The sequence below is a fragment of the Mustela erminea genome, chromosome 19 (genome assembly GCF_009829155.1).
Source record: "Mustela erminea isolate mMusErm1 chromosome 19, mMusErm1.Pri, whole genome shotgun sequence".
NCBI classification, from domain to species: Eukaryota; Metazoa; Chordata; class Mammalia; order Carnivora; family Mustelidae; genus Mustela; species Mustela erminea.
Genome location: NC_045632.1, coordinates 8365744 through 8390884, shown reverse-complemented (window position 1 = coordinate 8390884; position 25141 = coordinate 8365744). Strand labels below are relative to the sequence as shown.

The 25141-nt window shown below is 42.5% G+C and overlaps 2 protein-coding genes and 1 pseudogene across 2 annotated transcripts in view; 1 reads left to right on the top strand and 2 right to left on the bottom strand.

Moving 5' to 3' along the window:
• The window catches only part of LOC116579132 (zinc finger protein 11-like), a 1039038-nt gene that overhangs the window by 889429 nt on the left and 124468 nt on the right, over window positions 1-25141 (top strand).
• The window catches only part of LOC116579165 (putative protein ZNF720), a 794777-nt gene that overhangs the window by 726613 nt on the left and 43023 nt on the right, over window positions 1-25141 (bottom strand). The window lies entirely within an intron of this gene.
• Window positions 669-9137, bottom strand: LOC116579988 (annotated as a pseudogene).

Genomic DNA, 25141 nt, shown 5'->3' with positions numbered 1-25141 from the left:
CAATCAACCACATGGTCTTACATACCCACGAGGAACAGAGGAATTTTGGGGAGTGATTTTGGAGGAAAACACGTTAAAATTGTTAGTCACAAATCTCAGATAGGGTCAATGTAAAAAATATAAGAAAAATATGGAAACCCTTTATCCATATGTTAAAGCCCATCCTCTAAATCTGTTGAAACAAAATGCCACATATATTCTCTAAGTGTATAACTTTGATTTTTCCTTATAATCACGATTTTCCTACAGAGTAATTTCTGAGTAATTTTCATTGGCTTGATTTCTGTAACATTTATTGGCATCTGATGTTCAATTAGTTTTAAAGCATTGCTATCTTTCAATTTACTTGACTAATGCACTCCCTGGTGTTTGCTCCAAAGTAAACCAAAATGAAGGTCTTTCCACATTCAGTATGTCCCAAGGGTTTGAATGTAGTATGCATTTTGAGACACTGAGTAAAGATAAAACTCAAGTTAAAGGCCTGGCCATTTACATTTCATACTTTTACTCCTAGATGATAACTGCGAGGTTAAGTAACTTGGGAGTTGCAGTGAGAGGTCAGACACATTCTTAGTATTTGTACACTTACTCTCCTATATAAAATCTCTCATATGGAGTGAGGAGGGACCAGTCCTTAGGCATTTTCTAACATTTATTTCTCTGTAAGTCGGATTAGGTTTCTCTAGGGTATGAATTCTGTGACATCCAGTAAGGGTTCCTGCTAAAGGCTTTGCCACATTATTCATCAGCTGACACTGGTAACGTTTCTCTCCAGTACAAACTCTGTGATGGGTAGTAAGGTTTGAACTGTGGTTAAAGGCCTTGCCATATTCTTGACATTGGTAAGGTTTCTCTGCAGTATGAATTCTGTGATGTTCAGAAAGAGTTGAGCTCTGGTTAAAGCTCTTGCCACATTAGTGACATTGGAAAGGTTTCATTCCAGTATGAATTCTGTGATGTGTAAGCCTTGAGTTATGGCAAAAGGCCTTGCCACATTCTTGACATTGATAAGGTTTCTCTCCAGTATGAGTTCTGTGATGGCAAGTAAAGATTGAGCGCTGGCTAAAGGCCTTGCCACGTTCTTGACATTGGTTTCTCTCCAGTATGAATTCTGTGATGTTGAGTAAGCCTTGAGCTCCAGTTAAAGGCCTTGCCACAATCCTGATTATTTATAGGGTTTCTCCCTAGTATGAATTCTCTGATGTCGAGTGAGGTGTGGGTGTTTGTTAAAAGCCATGCCATGTTGTTGACATTGGAAACGTCTCTCTCCAGTATGAATTCTGTGATGTTCAGTAAGGTATGACCTTTGGTTAAAGGCCTTGCCCCATTCCTGACATTGGCAAGGTTTCTCTCCAGTATGAATTCTGTGATGTTGAATAAGTTGTAAATGGAAGATAAAGGCCCTGCCACATTCTCAACACTGGTAATGTTTTCCTCCAGTATGAATTCTGTGATGTTGAGTAAGGCTTAAGCTGTGTTTAAAGGTAGTGCCACATTCTGGACATTGGTAAGGTTTGTTCCCAGAATGAATTCTGTGATGTTGAATAAGGTTTGAGCTTCCATTATGCCTTGCCACATTCTTGACATTGGTAAGGTTTCTCTCCAGTATGAGTTCTGTGATGCTTAGTAAGGGTTGAGCTGTGGTTAAAGGCCTTGCCACATTCTTGACATTCATAAGGTTTCTCTCCAGTATGAACTCTGTGATGCTTAGTAAGATTTGACCTCTGCGTGAAAGACATGCCACATTCTTCACATTGGTAAGGTCTTTCTCTAGTATGAATTGTGAGATGTAAAGTAAGGTGTGAATTCTTGCTAAAGGTCTTGCCACATTCTTGACACTGGTAAGGTTTCTCTCCACTATGAATTCTGTGATGTTGAGTAAGTTTTGAGCAGGATTTAAAGGCTTTGGCACATTCATTACACTTGTAGTTTTCCCCTGCAATATGAATTTGGTGATGTCTATTAAGACTTGAGTGATTGTTAAACGCCTTGCCACATTCTTGATATTTGCAGGGTTTCTCTCCAGAATAGATCTGCGAATGTCCATTTATTGATGAACAGTCCTTAAAGGTTGGACCACCTTCTTCACATTTGTGTATTTTTCTCCAGTATGCATCACGGATGTTGAGATAGTGTTGAGTGGCATTCAAAGAATTTACCACATTCCTTAAAAATGTAAGTTTCCTTTTCCCAAGGGATTATCTCATTGATGTTTAGGCTTGATGACTGACTAAACATGATCCCTGGTTTATTAGATGTGAATGGGCTTTTTCCCTCACAAATTCTCTGATGATCATTAACACTGGAGGATGGGTTATGAGCCTTCCCATATTCATTATATTTATGAGGACTGTGTCCCAAACGGTGACCATTATGTATACTGAGGTTAGAGCTTGGATGAAAGCCTTCCCCACATTTATCACATTCATAATGGTTCTCTGCAAACCTAGCCCTGACATATTGGTGAACACTGGAGCCCTGGTTCAATGTTATCTGATATTCAGTGTACTCAGCAATTCTGACTCCAGTGGAAACCCTCTGGTCATTCTGGAGGGTTGACTCCTCTGTGAAGCCCCTCTCGAATGGATCCCACTGAGCACTTTGTTCTTCATTTGTACATCTCTGATGATCAGAAATAGTTGACTGAAAGGACAGGCCAATCCTATCTTCCAAATGGCTCAAATCATTATTTTCAGCATGAACTAGGTTACTTTTTAGATTTTCCAAATGGTCTGTCCACAAATCGCTATAACTGAATATCTGATTGGAGCTTGTGCTGACAGAAGCACACTGCTCTGCAGAAACAGTTGACTTAAAAAAAGAGGTTTTCTGCAGCGGTTTATATCCTTCACCATATGGGGCAGTGAGATTCTCATTAAGGGAAACTGCCTTGGTTTGGTTGCATCGTCCAGGATTTCACTGATGCTCTTCACTGTCCCCATCATTGTCCCAGTCTCTGCATAAGTGTAAAATCTCAACAGCACTATGTTTCTATCTGTGCATTGATCCGTTCTGGAAAGAACTTTCTATGCTCCACTGTAGCAGGAAACTCTGAGTGTCATGTGACCATAGAGCTGAAAGATACCAAAAAAAAAAAGTAAAACCATTGCACTTACTACATTCAGAAGAATATACTGAAGACTTCTAATGTAGAAGCATTGAGGCAATCAGACAGTATCAGAACAATGGCTGAGAAAGAGTCATCAGGACTTCATTTCTCCATGGACATACAACATGGCAAATAATGTACTGAGCATGGAGTCTAATAGATAATTCTGCCTTATGGTCAGGGTGTAGCCCAAATCACTTTCCTGTATCTCTATCAATCAGAAAAAGGGTCACATGTGCTCAAAATTAGTGGAATGATCGATATTGAAACAGAAAACTGAACAGAACCAAATAGAGTACAGTAAAAATAGGAACATATCAAGCACAGGAAGAGTTGTTTATGGCAGAAAATATCAACAACATTGACAACCCATGAACTAAATTAAGAATTGTAGAGAAAGACCTACTAAAATGAAAGGTAAAGAACTGAAAACAGACACAGTATAACTGACCCTAGGAATAAAAGTAATTATAGAGGAACAATGGATAATCAGTTTCCACAAACTAATAGTAAAAGACAAGTACAAATTTCAAAAAAGGTCTAACCAATTGAGACTCCATCATTCAGAAAAGCAGAATAAATCTCAACTGATCTACATCCATGAACCAGAATGAAAGACGAATAAAAGAAAAAACTCCAACAAACAAAAATTGTGTCCCGATGAGTTCACTGGATATTCAAACTGACACTGAAGGAACTATACCTCAAGTCTCCTCAAAGATTTCCACGGTGTGAAGATCACAGAAACTAGCAGAACACTCTGTCTGTGGCACCAGCATTACCAGCTCATCCAAGCCAGACGAAGACACTACTAAAAACAAAGTTTACAAACTACAGCCTGTGAGGAATATTCACTCAAAGCCCACAATAAATAGCCATCTGAATCAACAGCACATTTTCCCTTTTTACAAGATGATCAAGTGCAAAATGGTCCTAGAATGAAGGGTGCTCCAACATATAGAAAAAATATAAATTCAAGTCTCCACATTAACAGAATGAAGATCAAAAATGATATGGTCATACTAAGGGAGACAGAATTCAAATATGGGCACACAGGACAACATGTCATGCTAAAAGCACTCAACGTAGAGAGAGAAGGAAACCCCTCAATGTAATGAATGCCATAGATGTGTGAAAAGCTGAAACATATTCAGTAGGGACAGTCTCTTAGCTTCTCCTCCATGATCAGCTGGTAATGAAGTGACCCCACCACTGCCTTTGAGTATAGTCCAGGATACTCTAGTCAGAACAATTATGCAACCAAAAATAGAGTAGAGGAATCTAAATTGAAAAAGTTAAAACTATCTCTAATCCCACTATGACATGATTACAGAAATCCCTAAAAATCATTGTTTTAAATTTTTTACTGTTTTTGGTAACTGTTTATTGTTTATTTCTGCCAGTTTTTCCCTACTAGATTTTCTATTTCCCAATTCCTTCATGTTATACAATACAGAGTTAAGAAAAAATATTGGAATAAACAAGTTAATTTCCACCACAGGAACTAATAAAGGAAGAAATTTTGATGAAACTTAGTAGAGCAGAGGAAGAAATAAAGAAAAATCTGAAAGAAATAAAATAGCAGATTAACACTAACTCAACACTGAAAGTAATACCCATTTCAATGAACAAAATCAATAAAACTGGCAGTGCTTTATCTTTGTAAAGCATTACTTAGCACAAATAGGGTAATTTTAGGGGAAAAAATGAGAGAATTCCTAAAAATAGACAAGTTATTAAGACTGACGTACTAACCTTGAACCAAAGAAATTGGAAATCTCCTTAAAGCAGTAAGAATCCGGAAAGTTGAATTTGGAATCAATACTCTCCCAGCACAGAAAAGCCCAAGACCTGGGACTCTTACATTGATGAAAGCAATGAGTTCCCTAAATAAATCCCGTGTTGCATGAGTCTTCCCCATCCCTTTGTTCAGATTCAGTATTTTCCTTTATTTTGCCTTCTATATGACAAAGTCATTTTTCTGCTTCTTCCAGTCTCCTCTTTACATCAAACCTGCTTCTAATCTTGCTTATTCAATTGTTCACCTATGTTTTATTTTTAAAAATTTTGAGAGAGAGAGAGAGAGAGAATGGAATTACAAGAATACAGGAGGGGGGCGCCTGGGTGGCTCAGTGGGTTAAGCTGCTGCCTTCGGCTCGGGTCATGATCTCAGGGTCCTGGGATCAAGTCCCACATCGGGCTCTCTGCTCAGCAGGGGGCCTGCTTCCCTTCCTCTCTCTCTGTGATCTCTTCCCTTTCTCTCTCCTACTGTGATCTCTCTCTGTCAAATAAATAAATAAAATATTAAAAAAAAAAAAAAAAGTTAATGTGGGTTGCTAAGGGAGCCCACGGCTTTAAAAAAAAAAAAAAAAAAAAAAAAAGAATACAGGAGGGAGCTATAGAGGCAGAGAGGGAATCACAAGCAGGCATCACACTGAGGGCAGAGCCAGCAAGCATGTTACTACTCTCTGTTTCCCTTTTATCTCTGGCCTTGGCCTTATCTGTTTGTTATGTTGCAGATAAATTCTTTCATCTTGGCATTCTGTCAAAGTCTGTACCATCCTTTCTCTACACTGGAGAAGCCAGTGAAGGGTCCTGCTGTTTCTTTCAGGCCAAGAATCTACAGGGGCTCTCGTTGCCTTCTATGGGCAGTGCTTGGTCCCTGACCTGAATGTGGCCAGTTTGAACTAAGTGAGCTCTGGTCTGCTCCAGAAAGGAGACTGGATGTCATCTCCATCAGAGCTGAGGCCCTGCAGAAATCTCTGCTCAGGAGACATGATGTGGGCAGGGGCTTACCTTGCTGAGCCTGAGACAAGCCTCACTGAGAAAGGAAGTCCCCTCAGATCACAGGGGGTGGGGCCTGGTGCAAGCAAGGCAGACAGCCAGAGTCTTCATTAAGTGGGGCTATACTCCTCTCCTCCCTAAACCATGTCTCCACACTATCTGCCATCTTCCATGTGGCCTCTTCTCTCCTCTTACTTGGGGAGTTTCTCCTGTCACTCTTTAGTCCAATGTCTGGGACATTTTGGATGACCTGACAGTTGCCTAGTGGTGCTCATGACAGGACACACGAGTCTAGGGTCATCCTACTCCACTGCCATTGCTTCTCCTGGGAATCCTTAGTGTTTTAATCCTGTTAAAACTCATATGGATTTTACAAAGCTGGTACACAAACCAACACATAAAAATTAGTTTTGTTTCTACACAACAAAGAACAACTCCCAAAACAGAAACATCATACATTTACAGCAAACCTCTTCCCCCACCAAAATCCTTCCAATTTAACATAATGGTAGAGGTCAAACCAGAAACAATGAAAAGTGCAATATACTGTGCAGGAATCAAAGAATGAATAAGTAGGAAACCTAACTATGTTCTTTCACTGGAATAATTGAAACATAATAAATCTTGAAGCGATCTACACAAAATGCAATCTCTACCAAAACTCCAATGCCATTTGTGCACAAAGATCAAAATCCATCCTAAATTTACAAGGATGTCATGGGATAACTCATACCCAAAATAATCTGGGAAGTGAAGAGCATATATCCTGATTTATGACATACAACAAGGCACAGATATCAAACTAATGTCCTATAGACATGACATCAGGAGTAGAATAATGGAAGAGTCTGGCTGAGCTAGATGTGCATGTCTCCAATGTTCATGTGTATGACAATGAACTGAAGTTCCTATTAAAATTCATATTCCGATTTGGATGTTTGGGTGAGGTCTGAGTTTCTACTTTTCACAAATGTGCCACTGATGTCTTACATTGACAATGCATGCTTCCCACAGAATTCCAGGACTGAATCACGATGAAGAGTTTCAAAGGTTCCTAAAAAGCGGGAAGAGCATAGAGGTGAGCATGGAGACCTTCCCTTCCCTTCCCTCTTCATTCAAGCCAACTCTACCCCTCTAAAATTTTCTCTGGACCTCCTCTTATTTTTGTTTCTTCAATTCACCATGCCACCGTATTCATGGAAATAGCTCCCTCTTTCATGAGAAAAGCAGGTGCAATCTGCTTCTGGCTGCAACCCTGGATTTTGTAGCTTAGATCCCACTGCATCCATGGCCTTTATCAATTTCAGGTTTCACCGGCATTTTTTCTTAATACCCATGGCTTCAGCCTACAGGATCACTTCTTTGAACCTAGGCTTCCTTCTGAAAACTGACTTTGCCTAAAATGAGCACAGTTATACAACCTGGTTGCACTTTCTGGTCTTCCCTGAATCCACTTACACAGAAAAGACTTTCTGAAACCTGTGGCCATTATCACACACTCCTCAATGCTGAGAGATGACAGAGATCACACTCAAGGAAATGGAGTTAAGAAGCTCTCACAGAAATGACTGTTCTTCCATGTACCCCCTGGGCTGCTCAGTCTATGAAGACCACTGGCTCTTCTTGGTCTTCTAGTTCACTTCTTCACACTGCTGGACAGACTTTTCACTTTCCCTATCCCCTCCCCTCTACATTAAGAAACTTTTATCTCCACTGTGATACAGATCAGTTTGCTTTCCTAGGACTTTATCCTACTGTGAATACTTAGGATTAGCTTCTTTGGAAGAGCAGGGTTAGTTTTCTTTACCTGCAACTTCTTAGGACACTAGATTAATCTACATAGGTATATGCTACTCAGTATCCATCTTGATTTCTTTTCTATTAATGTATAATGGACAATGTTCCACTAATTCAGGTGTACCACATGGGTATTCAACAACTCTGTGGGTTCTACTGTGCTCACCACAAGCAGCTACCATCTTGTACCATAGAATGCTATCAAGATACCATTTGAGAAGTTCCTTGTATTCTTTTCACCCCATGACTAATTATTCCATAACCGCAAGACTATACTTCGCATTCCCATTTCCTCATGTTGCCTATCTTCCTTCTCCATTCCACACTGGTAACAATTAGGCTACTCATTTTACTTAGGGGTCTGTTTCTGCTTCTTTCATTGTGTCTTGTCATTTATGACAACGTGGTTTGAACCATGAAGTATTATGCGATGTCAAGTAACTTAGACAAAGACAAATACCATATATATTCACTTATGTGTACAATCAAAACAAGAACATAAATGAACAAACAAGAAACAGGGTGCCTGGGTGGCTCAGTGGGTTAAGCCTCTGCCTTCAGCTCAGGTCATGGTCTCAGGGTCCTAGGATCGAGCCCCGCATCAGGCTCTCTGCTCAGCAGGGAGCCTGCTTCCTCCTCTCTCTCTGCCTGCCTCTCTGCTTACTTGTGATCTCTGTCTGTCAAATAAATAAATAAATTATTTAAAAGAAAAAAAAACAAGAAACAGACCTATGAATATCTATTTAATTTTGAATAAAGCTCATGGAGAATCCTAAGAAATATAAAAATTCCAAGATGACACACATTCCACGCTCTAATCTGTTGTTCTGTAACAATCTCCCAGTACTGGCAGAAGACAGGAGGTTCCCAGGTGAAAGTCCAAGTGTCTTATGGCTCATGACACAGCAAACACCATAAACTTCTTCATCACACTAATTTCACTTGTCAACTGCCCACCCCCACTGATAAGGGAGATGCTGCACATGCAGTGGGTTTGTGTTGGACACTCTGAGCATAGGACACCCCAGTGTCTTTAAGGAATATCTAGCATAGCTGCCTGATCCTTGGCCATGGAAGGAGACATCTGTTTTCCTGTACAATGAACTTATTTGTCCTCTACCCAAGAGCCAGATGTGTTCACTATATTTGCAAGCCTTTTTATACACAAACATGAGTGGATTGACAAGTACAACTAAAACATCAATCAAGGAAATGCTTGTGCAGATCACGACATCACCACATGACTTCAAGGAATAGTTACAAGTCTGTAGAAGGCACATATATGAATGTATGATTTGGGGCACATACCCACAACAGCAACCAATATGTTTTCCTTCATGATCTTTTGCTGCTCACCTGGCAGTGATATACAGTCACATGCAGTGTAGATCACAAAGTCAATGTACCTGGAAGGTTTGACTTTAAGGTGCTTCCAACCATCAGCCATAGGCCATTTGTGAGGGTCTGGAAGACCCCCAAGATGCACACTGTGCCACCAGGGACACATCCCTGGCCACTCTGTCAACCTAACAAAGAAGTGTGCATCCAACATCATAGCAGAAATCTTTCACCCAAAAGCTATCAGTGTGGGTCAGACTCCATTACAGACAATGTCCAATGTTTCCCTGTTTGGCAATAAAAGCTATAGAACTTATCCTACCTCCAGTGAAGTAAAGAGCGACATCTATCAAGTTGCCACGATTGCAGGGACAGTCTGCAACACAAAGCTTATGGCAACTGCCCAGCTCCTGGAGGCATGTCTGCTGTGGGAAAACAGGAATAATCATTCATCTGAGCACAGAGGCCCATGCATGGTCTGTGACACCACAACTGACATTGGGTGTCTGGTCCTGAGAGGCTGCTAACACCACTAGAGGAAGAATACACAGAGTTAATTCAACGGAGAAGTCAGCATCTAAGATCTTGCCTGTGTGAATCCATATCAAGACATGACTTGTGTAGGAAAGACTGGGGGGCTCAGTCAGTTAAGCTTCTGCCTAAAAACTGAATCCTGATGCAGGGTCCTGGGATAGAGCCCTGCCTGGGGCTCCCTGCTCAGTGGGGAGTCTGCTTGTCTCTCTGTCTCTGGCCCTCCCCTGAACTTGTGTTCATTCTCTCTCTCAAATAAAGAATAAAATCTTTAGAAAAAAAATGATTTGTGTAAGAAAATGGAAAGAAAACATAGTTCAACTTTTCCAGAATACATTTCAATTTGTTAGACATGTTGGGGGAAAAAATAGAAAACCTCAGACACTAAGAAAACCACAGAGCACAGTAACTTATAATCCATTTCTTACTTAAATTTTACACAAAATGATGTGTTTATAGAGGATTATACAAAGGATTCAGTCTCTGTGGTAGGGTATAAGAAAAAATTTCTAAGACAAGGGAAAAAACATCACTAACCACAAAATGTGAAATGAAGAATGAGATTACAATAAAATTAAAAACTTTTCTGCATCACAAGCTCAAAAGACAGAAATAGAGGTAGACTGAGATATGGGGACAAAAGACTCATTCTCACAATATACAGCCCTACAAAGATTGAAGAAAAAAGTGTAACAAAAAGGTGACCACAAGAATTCATTAGACACCTTGTAGAAGAGATTATCCCATGGTTCATGTCCAACTCTGTAATAACAGAGAAAGACAACACCAGCAAAAAAGCAAATAAAACCCAGACTTAGTATCATCATGTATGAACCAGGAACCCAACATCAAAATCACATAACCTACCAAAATGTGGACAAGCCAGAATCCCCATGCACTGCTGGTGGATGTGAAAATGGGCACAAGTGTTAGAGGAAGAACATGGTAGCATCTATTAAAGCCGAACGTATATAACCTATTTACCAACAATCCAGTCCCATATAAATAGCCAGCAGATATGCATGCACATGCTAGTAAAAGACAAATTACAGATTTTACATACCAGTACCATTCATGACAGTCCGCACTGAGAACCCTCCCCCATTAATAGTAGAATGATGCAATCACTTGGTATTCACACAATGGAATTGGAGCATTCTTCTTCTCCTTCTCCTTCTTAAGATTTTATTTGTTTACATGAAAAAGTGCTACACATCACTTGGAATCAGGGAAATACAAATCAAAACCACAATGAGATACCACCTCACACCAGTCAAAATGGCTAAAATTAACAAGTCAGGAAATGACAGATGTTGGCAAGGATGCAGAGAAAGGGGAATCTTCCTACATACACTGTTGCTGGGAATGCAAGCTGGTGCAGCCACTCTGGAAAACAGTATGGAGGTCCCTCAGAAAGTTGAAAATAGAGCTACCCTACAACTGAACAATTGCACTAGTGGGTATTTACCCTAAAGATACCAATGTAGTGATCTGAAGGGGTACTTGCACCTGAATGCTTTAGCAGCAATGTCCACAGTAACCAAACTATAGGAAGAACCTAGATGTCCATTATCAGATGAATGGATAAACAAAATATGGTATATGTATATAATGGAATACTATGCAGCCATCAAAAGCAACGAAACCTTGCCATTTGCAACAATGTTGATGGAAGTAGAGGGTATTATGCTGAGCTACATCAGTCAACCAGAGAGGGACAATTATCATATGATCTCTCTGATATGAGGAATATGAGAGGGAGGGTGGGGGGTCATGGGTGTTGGGAAGGAAAAACTGAAACAAGATGGGATGAAGAGGGAGACAAAGCATAGGAGACTCATAATCTCACAAAATATACTGAGTGTTGCTGGGGGTTGGGAGGGTAGGGAAAGGGTGGCTACATGATGGACACTGGGGAGGGTATGTGCCATGGTGAGTGCTGTGAAATGTGTAAGCCTGATGAGTTACAGACCTGTACACCTGGACAAATACTACATTATATGTTAATTTAAAATAAGTGTGTGTGTGTGTGTGTGTGTGTGTGTGTGTATAATCTATTTGTCAGAGAGAGAGCACAGAGTGAGAGGTGTGCAGGCAGAGCAGGCAGAGGGAGAAGCAGATTCCCCGCTGAGCAAGGAGACCCATTCAGGACTGAATCTCAGCACCCTGGGATTATGACCTGAGCTGAAGGCAGATGCTTCACTGACTGTGACAACCAGCCTTTCGGGGACCCGTGCGTTCTAATGAATGATGCACAGTAACCTGCGGGAATACACATCAACTCACAAATAGACAGAAACAAAGCCAAATACAAGAGTCCCCACTGCCTGACTCCATTTATGTAAAGTACAAAATGAGCACAGCAACCTCTTGCCTTACAGGTGAAAAGAGTGCCGAGTTTGGGGGAGGGTTACTGAGGAGTTCAGAGGGAATGTTAGAGGACAGTACTCTGTGTTCTGATCTCACTGGCTTGGAGAGATGTGAACAGTTTGTGAAATTCCACGGAGTGGTTCACTTCTCTTATGCACACGTGACTTTACTTTAAAAACAAAAATGTACTCATGAAAACCAGATGTACATAAATACATAAGCATCACAATGTCCACGTACTGACAGACTGAAATCACAGGTATGATGTAATGTCCTACCGTGACCAGATTCAAAAAGCATGCTTAAGAAAAAAAAAAGCATGCCTTTATTTCTAGCTAAAGCAATGTTACTGAATGCATAATGGTCACAGAGAAGGACTGAAAGAAAGTTTATATTTTCTTAATACGAACACAGGAAACACAAAACAGAAATAGTAAAACAAAACAATAGGTAAAGTATAAAGTAAAACATTAAAATACATGGTCAATCCAAATCCCAACATCTCCATTATAATATTAAACATGAATGAAACAAACGTTTCAGGTAACACTAAATGATGCATCAATATATTTCACTGGCATTTTTCCTGTATCTATAACTTAAAGAAAGGACTATCAAATTATAAAAAAAAAGAAAGAAAGAAACAATTCAGGTAGTGATAAGCAATCAAATAAGCAGCATGGCAACATAAACATCTAACAGAATAATTGTTAACACAAAAGGCATTTGTCTCTCTTAGCATGTTGTTTCAATATCAAAAAATTCACGTTTTAAACATTCTACCTCTTGGATATCAAACATCTGTATGTGCAAATTCATACACACATATATACAAATACATACCCACAAACACATGCATTCAGGGAAACATCTCTTTTTAGCCCGGGAGAGAGAAAACCGTTCCTCACAGAGGAAGGACCTCATCCAGATGATGACGAAGTAGTTCCACCTTCGCTCAATGAGCAACTGTTCACATGAGACACCAGTGCGTGATTCTCAATACAAAAGTGTGAGGCTGAAGCACCTGGGGACCCCAGAGACCAAGAAGGACAACCATAGAAGTGTAACAGGAGCAATTTCACGTGGATCCCAGTGCGCATTCCCTGGGCCAACACAGTGTGCCACTAGCAAGGACCAGAAGGAACTACAATGGCTTCAGGATAAAAAAGACCAGAGTGGACATCCAGCATTCCCCAAATGGCAAACCACTCCCTGGATGGCCCAGTGAGAGCTCACCTCTCTGCCTCTCTGCGTCGGCCTTCAGCTTCCCTGGGGGAGTCTGTAGTGAGGGACCACTGGGGACCCTGTAGACACGGAGAAGGTGGGCAGGGCTTACAGCAACTAGTCCTCAGATCTTAGAGCTGCCAGACCAGACAGTGTTCCAACTTGTAGTGTCAACGAATCAGAGATCCACGGGAATGTCTGATGTGGGCAGAGAGGAGATGAACCTACCTGGCTAAGGAGATTTGTTAGCAGCTGTGACTGACTTAGGTGTCCAGCCAACGCTTTGAACTACTTTGAACTGACTTAGGTGTCCAGCCAAAGCTTTGAACTAGAACATTCTCTGTTCTCTGAGTAGCTTTGCAAGTTCTAAGTCACTTCCCATGGTTGATCCTAGCCTCCAATCCTGCCCCACTGGAAGCCTGAACAAAGACCCTAGACAACCTCAGAGCCTTTCTAACCAGCCTCTGGGGAGAAAAACAAGCCAGCAGCATGGACCAAGCACTGAGCATAACCTCTTCCTCTTCATGAGGAGGGAGCCTCCTCAGTGAACCTGGGAAGCCTCAGAGTGCAGCCTATGGTCCTGCCGAGCAACAGAGAATAGCCTTTGGTCCCGCCACATGCTTAGTATCACCTCTGGCCCCGGCTGATCATGGAGTTGCCAGCATAGGTTTGGAAGGCACTCAGGAGTCCACATGTATCCATGGACAGATGTCTAGCCCTCTGTGCTCATAGAGAATAAGTTTATATCCAAAATGATCGCACTTGTTTTACAGCAGAAGCTGCCGAGGTCCATGGGATACCTCTAGAAGGAATGCCAAATAGTTGGCTACATTCAGATGATGGTGAATAAAACCACTCAAATTTGCCTTCCTGGGGCGCCTGGGTGGCTCAGTGGGTTAAGCCTCTGCCTTTGGCTCAGGTCATGATCTCAGGGTCCTGGGATCGAGTCCTGCATCGGGCTCTCTGCTCAGCAGGGAGCCTGCTTCCTCCTCTCTCTCTCTGCCTGCCTCTCTGCCTACTTGTGACCTCTCTCTGTCAAATAAATAAAATTAAAAAAAAAATTTGCCTTCCTGACAATTCACTAAAGGAGAAGTCACAGATACCAGAGTGAGCAGTTCCACAGTATTTCAATGAAAATTGGCATCAGACAGATACTTCCATGTTTCAAATGCACATGGACTATTATTTTTAACAAGGTGCACTATTCTCATTCAAACAGAGATAATTCAGCATGAAACATGACTTGTGGGTGACTTTTTATCATTAAAAACAAAATCCAAAATATTCACTAGTGTCTGACATTTTCCTCTGCATACTGCATACACTGTATGTCCCACACGTTACTGATGAATTATCTACTATTAATGTATTCAATGTTTGAGATTTCATGGATTAGGGCTAATACTACTGTCCTTTCACTGAAAGAAATGATTTAGATAAAGGAAGGTACAGGGAGCCTCTCACTATTGGTAGAGTCAGGGTTTGAATTTGGGTGCCCTACACAGGAACAGGAGGCACACAGAACATATACCATTCTAGAAGGTGCCGGTGTTTGGGTTCTCTTCCCTCTTTGATACTGAATGGTTCACCCAGCCATCCACACACAGAACAGCTTCCATGAATGGACATTTCAAAGTGAACATTCTAGCCCATACCACAAATATAGACTGAGTGGTTTTCTGTTTGAATCCTCAGAACTAGACACAAAAGATCAGACATCCAAGGTACAATACAGGAAAAGCCCAACACACAGGAGTTCACATTCTCTCCTGGAGAACCAAGTCGACACAACTGAATATCTCACTACCTTACCCATGGGCTACTACCTTCCCTGAAGAACACAACTATGAATGTGTCCCCAGATATAGGTTCTCAAGGTCTAGTCCCTAGACAGCCACCTGAGACTGGGTAAGAAAGGAAAGGTGAGGGGCTGCACCCCCAGAGCTACTGACATGGTAATGTAAGGCTGGGCACAGCAATCCAAGATTTACAAGTGCTCCCAGTGATTCTGACCCAGGGCCATTTGGACAACCTCTGCAGAAACTAAGTCCCAGGTCAACCCTGAGCTATTCCCACAGAAGTCACTCTCAAAAACCCTCTGTGCTTGTGGTCCTGTTAGTGTTGGGACACACAGACACAGCATACACAACACACATTTACTTTATTCATTACTAAATCTGACTCTAACAGACTCTGTCTTGGCTTCCTCCACTTCCAAGTCTCTCTTCTCTTCCAAATAATACCCATCTGAGGACAGAAACAGAAATAAGAACCACCAGGATTCTGCACCGCAGTGGAGACAAAAATGGACCAAATAACCTTTTAGAATGCTCCAGAAACCAGTTAGGAGAACACAGCACCCCCACACAAGTACAAATGAAGTAGAGACATTAAAGAGACAAGGAAAGATTGGGACAGTTTCCCACAAGGCTGTTCACCCTAACTTCCATGGCAACACTATGAGAAAACTCCTTCCTCTCCTCAGCACAGAGACAAATGAGTGACCTGAAGGTTCAATAATCTGGCTTCTTTTCACCTGCCTGACATTGAAGACACAGAGAATGAGAGCACCTCTGGAGGCAGTGTGGTGGCTACTCAGACAGAAGGCTAGTTTTTGCTCAAATAAGGAAGAGACGACAGAGCTGAAGGCAAAGGGAGAGGAGGGGATCACTCGTTCTAAAGTAGTAACTCCCCTTCCTGAAACCAGGAAATTACTGTAGCATAGACTTGATAAAATGCCCAGGACATGTGTGACAGAACCCAGAACTGCTATTATTAGTGTTCGCCTGAAGAAAGCAAGTCCATCATTCTGGACACACAGGCTATTTTCTTAAATTCCAAATTACCACTCAAAGATCACAAGGCATAAAAAGAAACAGAAAAATATGCTCCAATTAGAGGAACAAAATAAATCGCCAAAACTAGCCCTAAGTTAATAAAGACTCATATATTGCCTCCTCCCCCCCAAAAAAAAAAATCACTGGGAAGAATTCAAATTACCATCATAAAGATCCTCATGGAGGAAGAAGAGAAAACACACAGGTGATGAAACATAATTGGGAAAATGAAGCATGACCAAAATATAAACCCAAAGAGACAGAAAGTGTAACATCCATGAACCAGAAATTGAGAGCCGATGAGAACAATTACTGAATTGAAAAATACACTAAGGGATCAGAAACAGACTTGAAGGACAAGAATGAATCAGAACTCTTAAAGACACCTTTTCTAAATTCTCTACTGAGGGGACCAAAGAAATAGGTGGAAAAGGACAGAGTCTGAGGGACTCATGGGACACCAACGAGTGGTCCAATATGCACATTAAGGGGCCCCCATAAGGACAGGTGTGTGACCTCTGTGGACACAAGAGACAATTCAAGCTTGCTAAATTCTAAGTAGGATAAAGGGCAACACATGAACCCAGTAACAGATTGTAATTAACCCATCAAACACCACAGATAAAAAGAGACTTTTGACACAGCATGGCAAATGCACTTCACCTTGTGCAAGAGCTCCTAGAAGGATATAGTGGGATTCCCAGCAGTCCCAACAAGAATGGGGCTGGCATAATTTATTCAGGTACTGAAAGATCAAAAAATACTACCAAGAATACTATACCGGGCAGAACTCTTTTCCACAGATGTAGAAATGAAGACATTCCCAAGTAAAGACCCCTCTACGTTTACCAGTCGATCTGTCCTACGAGAACCATTAAAGGAAAGCTCTCGATGAAATAAAAGGATTCTACCCAGAAACTGCAACCACACGAGAACACAGAGCTCTCCGCTGAGCATAAATACGTAGACAATTAAACAAACCTGCAGCGTTGTAATGAGATACCAGTCACATTTATTTCTGCTATACAGTATTTTTTTTAAGATTTATGTATTTATTTATTTGACAGACAGAGATCACAAGTAGGCAGAGAGGCAGGCAAAGAAAGAGAGAGAGAGAGAGGAGAAAGCAGGTTACCTGCTGAGCAGAGAGCCCGATGCAGGGCTCAATCCCAGGACGCTAAGATCTGACTTGAGCTGAAGGCAGAGGCTTAACCCACTGAGCAACCCAGACACCCACAGTTTTGTTTAAAAAAAAAAAAAGTGTGGGGCACCTGGGTGGCTCAGTGGGTTAAGCTGCTGCCTTCGGCTCAGGTCATGATCTCAGGGTCCTGGGATCGAGTCCCACATCGGGCTCTCTGCTCAGCGGGGAGCCTGCTTCCCTCTCTCTCTCTCTGCCTGCCTCTCTGACTACTTGTGATTTCTCTCTGTCAAATAAATAAATAAAATCTTTAAAAAAAAAAAAGTGTAAGACTCATCAATGTAGGTCATATAGTACACAAGGAAAAGAATCTGTGACATCGGTAACAAAGTAGGTGCAGGGGTAGAGACAGGAAGAAGAGTTTTCTATGGAATTGACACTATGAGCTTTAATTGGTTCAATTTACAACTAAGCTGTTTTAAGGAATCTCTAAGGTAACCACAATGAAAATACTCACAGAACACACAAAAGCCAATGAGAAAGTACCAGGGCCTATCATGTGTTTTAATGCCACAATTAAAAATAAAATGTATGTTTTGAATTTCATACAGAAACATGACACAGAGGTATAAAATGCTTCAGAATTACTATGAATTCTAAAAAGTCTTTCATGCAGAGAGAATAAAAATTCACCCATAAATACATGGTGAAATTAATTCTATCTTTCTTTTTTGAAGGTTTTATTTATTTATTTGACACAGTCAGAAAGAGATCACAAGTAGGCAGAGAGGCAGGCAGAGAGAGAGGGGAAGCATGCTCCCCGCTGAGCAGAGAGCCTGTTGCGGGGCTTGATCTCAGGACCCTGAGATCATGACCTAAGCCAAGGCAGACGCTCAACCTACTGAGCCACCCAGGCACTCCAAAATTAACTCTACCTTGATGACAACTCATCAAGACATAGTACTACATTCACTGACCACTCAGCAAGGAGAGAAAAAGTAGGGGTCACATGGTACATATGTGTGACATACAAACACAAGACAAAAACACACATAATTTACTGGCAAAAAGCATAAAGCCCATTCATTTTGAGTTATACTCACATGGTCCTGAAATATACTGAGCTGAAAATTCTCTTCCTGTAACAAACAAATTAATATTTGGGGTTAAATTCTGATACATTCTGAGGAAAGTAGAAGAAAAAGCTCATGATTAGTTTCCAATGAAGCAACATGGCATTACTGAACACAAGGATATTTCAAAATGGAGGTTTGGGGTACCTGGGGGCTCAATCAGTCAAGCAGGTTCCTTCAGTTCAGGTCATGAGCTCAGGGTTCTGGGATCCAGCCCCACACTGGGCTCTCTGCTCAGCAGGGAGTCTGCTTCACCCTCTCCTTTTACCCTTTCCCCACTCATTCTCTCTCTCTATGTCTCAACAAAATAAAAATTTTTAAAAGATTTTATTTATTTATTTCACAGACAGAGATCACAACTAGGCAGAGGCAGGCAGAGAGAGAAGAGCAAGTAGGATCCCCGCAGAGTAGAGAGCCCGATGTGGGGCTCCATCCCAGGACCTTGGGATCATGACCTGAGCAGAAGGCAGAGGATTTAATGCACTGAGTCACCCAGGTGCCCCAAGAAATAAAATTTTAAACAAACTATATGGAAATAGTTCAAGTTCTAAATGTGCTAGTTCCTCAATAGCATTTGTTATGTAGGAATTCTAGGAAACAAATAGAGACATTAAATTACTTCACCACTGAGGAATGGAACTCATAGTGTGGAAATTTCTATATGTAAAAAAAAAAGAAAAAAGAAAGAAAAAGAAAAAGAAAAAGGACCTTTTGAAGGGAAATAAAGCAGTACATTTTCTCATTTTAGGGCGGTGCTTTGTTATCTGAAGTTACGGACACTCAATTTTGTACGACTAAGATTAAACCTCCATAATATTAGAAAGCAAAAGCCAGAAAACATTAGAAATTTGTCTCCAGTGTTCTGGGAATTTCCCCACCAAACCTCACTGTGCATACAACTAACCTGACCTACTTGTCCCATGATGAAAACCAGAATTGACAAAGTCTGTAGCGCACAGGTCCTCAGAAATAGGATGACTTCCCCAGGGCCCTCACAGCAATGGAGGGAGATTATGGAGGCCCTCCCCCTCCAAGGAGAGTCTACTGGCCCTCCCTCTGGATGTGATGGACCATCACTGAAGCTGAAGGAGAATCCCTAGAGAACGCAAGAACTTGATAATATTGGAGAGCAGATGTTCCTCTGGGAAAGAGAGAGACATAAAACTGGGCAAGTCTCCAACTGACATTCCTTCAAGGAGAAATAATCAAACCACTGGTTAAGGTCTACCTTCCTCCTTCAGACTTGAACCTTCCCTCTGTCATCTGCCTCAAACATTCCCACCTACCTGGATGGAAACCTCCAGTCTCCTTTCTGTTCACATCCCAGAGCTGCTTCTCTTGCTCCAAAAACATGATCAGGACTGGCTTTGACAGAAGGAGATCTTTTTCCTTTTATGAGGAAAAAGGAAAATGACTACTGTTGTCAATTCTAACTTTCCATCAGGTTTGTGTTCAGCAAAGAGGAGACACTGTAGAATTCTAGAAAATGGTTTCCCAAAAGCTATGGCCCAACAGTCCCTTTAGAACACACTGGAGGCATTTACAATGTTCACATCCTGACCTCCACTTCCAAGTAGTAGACATGGTAATAAGAAGGGGAAATTTCAGTTTAAGATGTGAGAAGTGCCATTCTATGCCACCAAGTGTTTAGAACTGCCACTCAACTACATCAGGGTTAATGTTACCTTGAGGAAGGAGAAGCCAAGGCTGAAAAGGAAGCATCATGAAGATTTTTCTCTCCATCTACAAACCCCTACTTATTTCCCTTTCTGCCTGGATCTGAATTCACCTATTCAAAGTGAAATCTCCCAAGAGACAGTCTTCACAGGAAGAACAAAACCCTCAGTGAGGTTTGGGAAATCTGGAAGGAGTCTTCCTCACCCAAGAATAGGAGATGTCCGTAGTTCTCCAGCTTCACATCCCTGTACAGTTCCTGCTAAGAGTGGGCCAGGCATCCCCACTCCTCCTCAGAGAATTCTATGGCCACATCCCTGAAGGTCAGCTGTCCCTGTAATAAATACTAAAGTCACCAAGTGGCTATTGACACAGTTCACGATGATCCCTAAGATGAAACAGAAAGTTAGTGTCACCACCTAGAACCAGATTAGACCTTTCCTTCTCTCTGACATGGGTTTGGAGTTAAAGAAAAACCTATGGAGCAAGGGGCTGCCTGGTTGAGAACTTTCACTCCCAGAAGTCAACTCTATCAACTACACAGAGATGACAGCTCTCCTTGTCCAGTGCAAAATGTTGGGATGTGGGAGATGAGCCAATGGTCAAGAAATTTCTGACATGTTTCTGATGTGATGTGAAATACTGGGCTTCTGGACTGAATGATGAAGGAATTATTGAGATAGCCATCGTACAAACACTGTGGTCCTAAAGCAACGGGAGAGGAAAGTTGTGAGCAGTGACTGCTTCTATTCTTTCAAGTGGGGAGGGGGAGAGGAATAGCAGGAGGCTCTAAGGAATTTGGAAGCAAGTTTCCAGGACCCTCAGGGCCTCCCAGCTGGAGTTTTGAAGAGGCTACTCACTGTTTAGCAACACTTTAGTCAGGAGACCCTCCAGGTATCTATCAGTGGGCCACAAGCTTGAAGGATGATGGCCAACCTATATTTGGGGAATAGAGTTCAAGAAGTTTCCAGAGCAATTTTCATATGTTAAAGAGGAATTACAAGGTCCTGGAGGTCTGGCTAGTGTCAAGTTAAGGCTGCTTTTTGCATCCAACAAAATATTAACCTTGAGGCAGTTGTGAGTTCCCTGAGGAATGTCCTACTCTGCCTTTCTCAGGTATTTATCAACAGACTGAAGGGGCACCTGGGTGACTCAGTAGGTTAAGCCTCTGCCTTCAACTCGGACATGATCCCTGGGATCTGGGATCAGGAGACCCACATCAGACTCTTTGCTCATCAGGGAGCCTGCTTCCCCTCTCTGTCTGCTGCTCTGCCTAATTGTGATCTCTCTGTCATATAAATAAATAAATATTTTTAAAAAATTTAAAAAAAAAGAACCAGACTTGAAGTTGATAGAAATTTAATTTTATCCACACATCTTTTGACTTTGTTCTCCTCATCAGAAAGCCTAAGCAAGGGGTCCCCGGATAGTTCAGTTGGTTAAGGGTGTGCCTTCAGCTCAGGTCATGATCCCAGACTCCTAGGATGGACCCCTGAGTTGGGCTCCCCACTCAGTGGAGAACCTGCTTCTCCTTCTTCCCCTTTCCACACTCATGTGCTCCCTCTATCTCAACTGAGAAAATGTTTAACCCAAAAAAGAGAGAGAGAGAGAAAGAGAAACCTACAAGTAAGAGAAAATGAGATGAATGAAGTTTGCACCTGAATTGGGATAGTTCCTTCATATTCCTCAGTATCCTATGTTCCTTACAAATGACAGGAGGGAAAATAGATACATTACAGGGGAGGATCTGGCAGACAGCACCAAGCCAATAAAAGAAGTTCATATCAGCTGAATGGAAACGAATTGCTATCAGTGCCTAATGCACATCAAAGGACACACCACTGATGGTGCTTTTCTGTAGACTGAGAACAGGAATTCAGAATATAGGCCTAATTTTGGAAATACACTGGATATATATACTCAATTCAATCAGTATATGATCTGTAGAGGCTGCTTTTAGGTAAGCAGGCTTGAGCAAAGGAGTGGAGGGAGGGCCCCACTTGGCTGAGTCCAGACAGGCCCAGCAGGGGACCCACCTCCACTTTCCCAAGGCCCTAATGAACCAATGGGCTTCTGAAACCAAGTACGATGACCAAAACTGGGAAGGTTTCACATGTTCCCCATAACTCCCCTTTAAGAAACACGCCTACTCACTGTTCCTTGCAGACCTGCTCTTCTGTGCCCTTCTGCCTGCTGGTCTTTTAGGTATTCAATTAACTTCTCCAGCCTTTGTCCTGCCTTGGGGCAATTCTGACAGTGCTGTGGGATGAGCTTCCAGCCAATCATGGACCCTCGTCTGGGGCCTCAGGCGACTGACAGAGACCCTACACTAAGACAGAACAGTGTCCATGAGCTAGAAATAGCTAGTTTAGTCCTTTTTAAATTTTAACTCCTGAAGATTTATGTAATCTTTTTTTTTCTTTTTAAGACTTTATTTATTTATTTGACAGAGATCACACATAGGCAGAGAGGCAGCAGAGAAAGTGGAGGAAGCAGGCTTTCCACCAAGCAGAGAGCCCGATGTGGGTCTCGATCCCAGGACCCCAAGATCACGACCTGAGCCTAAGGCAGAGGCTTAACCCACTGAGCCACCCAGGCGCCCCTATATAACCTTCTTTTTAAAGATTTTATTTATTGGAATGCCTGGGTGGCTCAGTAAGTTGGGCATCAGCCTTTGGCTCAAGAATGTCTCTCACAATGGTGGGCGGGTTTCCTTCCTCAGCAGGGAGCCTTCTCCCTCTGCCCACTGTTCACCCTACTTGTGCTCTCACTCTTTTCTTACAAATAAATACAATTGTTTAAAAAGATTGTATGTCTTTCAAAGAGAGCGAGAGAGCGCACAAACAGGCAGAGGAGCAGCAGGAGAGGAGGGTGCTGGCTGATTTTGGAGCTCACTGTGGGGCTGGATCCCAGGTCCTCAAGTTCAGGACTTGAGCTGGAGGCAGAAAGCAGACTCTTAGCCAACAGAACCACCCTGGTCCCCAAGATTTATTTATACTTTAGAGGAGATGGAGATCAGCAGAAGAGGGAGAAAGAGAATGTCAAGCAGACTCCCCTCTAGGCACAGAGCCAGAAGCGGGGATATCAGTCCAGGACCCTGAGATCCTGACCTGAGCTACGACCAACAGTCCAAGCTTAGTTGACTGAGATTCCCAGGCACCCTCCTCTAGTGGACTTTCACATGCTAAAGGTGGAGAGATACACACACTCACATTTTAGAATGAGAAATTTCCAAATTTTCTGGACTCATACCCACCGAGTTTATATCTGCATTTCCTTACTCCCCAGCTACACAGCTGATCGAAAATCCAGATGAGCCTGAATGAGAAATGATTTCCCTCTCTGATATCCCAGGACCAGACCTCATCAGACACAGGAATCTCGGACTTGACACCTTCCCCTATGGATCTGCCACCAAAGGAGTATTGTCACTCCTCGTAGGACTTCAATTCAAAGTGACAACTGCTGATGCCCTATCGAAGCCAGGTTGGGGACAGGACAAAATGCTCTGGGACATAGAGAAGCATTCTAAAGAACAAACCATGAGTATCACTTCTGATCACATCTTAAAAATAGGTGAATGCAGAAGCGAGAAGCACCCAGACTCAAGGCATCCCCATCTGCAGCTTCTAAACGCGAGGGTCTGCAGAGAAACAGAGAACATGGCTCCGCGGGGACACCAGGCTGAGAACCGGCCATTTCTGCCTTTGCCCCCACCTCTAGATTTCGTCCTCATGAGGGATCTGGGGGAAATCACAGCTGCGTCAGGAGAAAATGCCCTGAAATCCAGCAACAGAGTTCCTTCTCCTCACACCGCTCGCCAGCGGGCAGGACTCGGTGATGCAGAAAAGGCCCAACTTCCCAGTCCTTTGCGTCAGGAGCAGCTCAGAAACTGTGAGCTCCCCTGAGAACACCCATCCCTGCATTTTCCTCACCTGCTTTGTGGGGAGGGAGGGGTCCCCTGCCACCGCCACTCACAACTTCAGCATCAGCATCGGAACCGTGGGCAGCATGGACCCGACCCTCCCAGACTCATGGAGCAGAAACCCTGTCACCTCTCCAGGACCAAAGCCGCAAATCCACTCTAGGAAAACCCTCGGGCTCCCCTCTGGCCTCCCTGAGAAACTCCTGGAGCCCTTAATTAACACAACAGTGTTGTTTTCACACAAACCAAGGGACAGAGTCTGAGGGTAAGGCCAGTAGAGAAGATCCTTCCTGAAACTCCACAGGTGACCTACTGGGAAGGAACTGGGGAGGTGACCAGGCCAAGCAGGGTAACCAAGGCTGGGGCTGGGAGCAGAGTTTGAGCCCTGCCTTCCCACCATCAGAGTTTCAGGAGGCTGACACCTTCTGCCTCTTTCTGCTACACAAAGGGAGATACCCGACAGACTGAACTTTACTATATAAATGCAAATGTCTCTTTCAAAGTAACACAGGATTTCAGAGCTTTTCCTTTATCTGCCTTTGATTCAAAATAACCGGCGGAAAATAATGCTCAGGCCAAGGAGACATATTTTGGGGTAACAAATAGTCCCCTTCAGTAAGTGTTTCTGTTTATAAGGACCTGCCACACTGTTATCCACAGCCCGTCTACTTTTTACCCTCCCATCAGCGATGTACAAGAATTCTAATTCTCAGCGTTCTCAGGAAAATTGGGTGTTGTCTTTTTTCTTTATTTTAGCCATTCCAGAAAACACTGACTGGTTTCTCACTGTATAGTATGAATTCTTACAACAGCTGTCTTGCTGACTGAAATGAAAACCACTTAAAAAGCAATAGGTTGAACACAGAAAAAAGCAATTAATGCTTCAGTGAGACTCCATTTCCAAATAAGTAACCTTTCTCTTCTCCACAAACCTCTTCTCCTCATTTCTCAGCACTTTGTTTTGGGAATTGGTTCCACCCCGACAACATGATTAACAGCACTGGCAGCACAGATACGATTCCTCTGGAATTCAGACATAATCCAGTGTTTTCCTACAAACCCCCAACCCCTTCCTCTGGGCCGGCTGCAGGTTTCACGGCCGGACCTGCTGAGGCCTCCTTGGCTGGCAAAGCAATGAAGCTCCAGCTGCCCTTGATCCCCAACTCTGTGTGCACGTTCTGTTCCGGGTCTGAAGCATGGAGGTCAGTTCACACAACAGAATGAATGTGAGGAGAGGAAAGTTTGTTTTTCCTGTGTTGTTCTCAATGATGTCAGACAGTT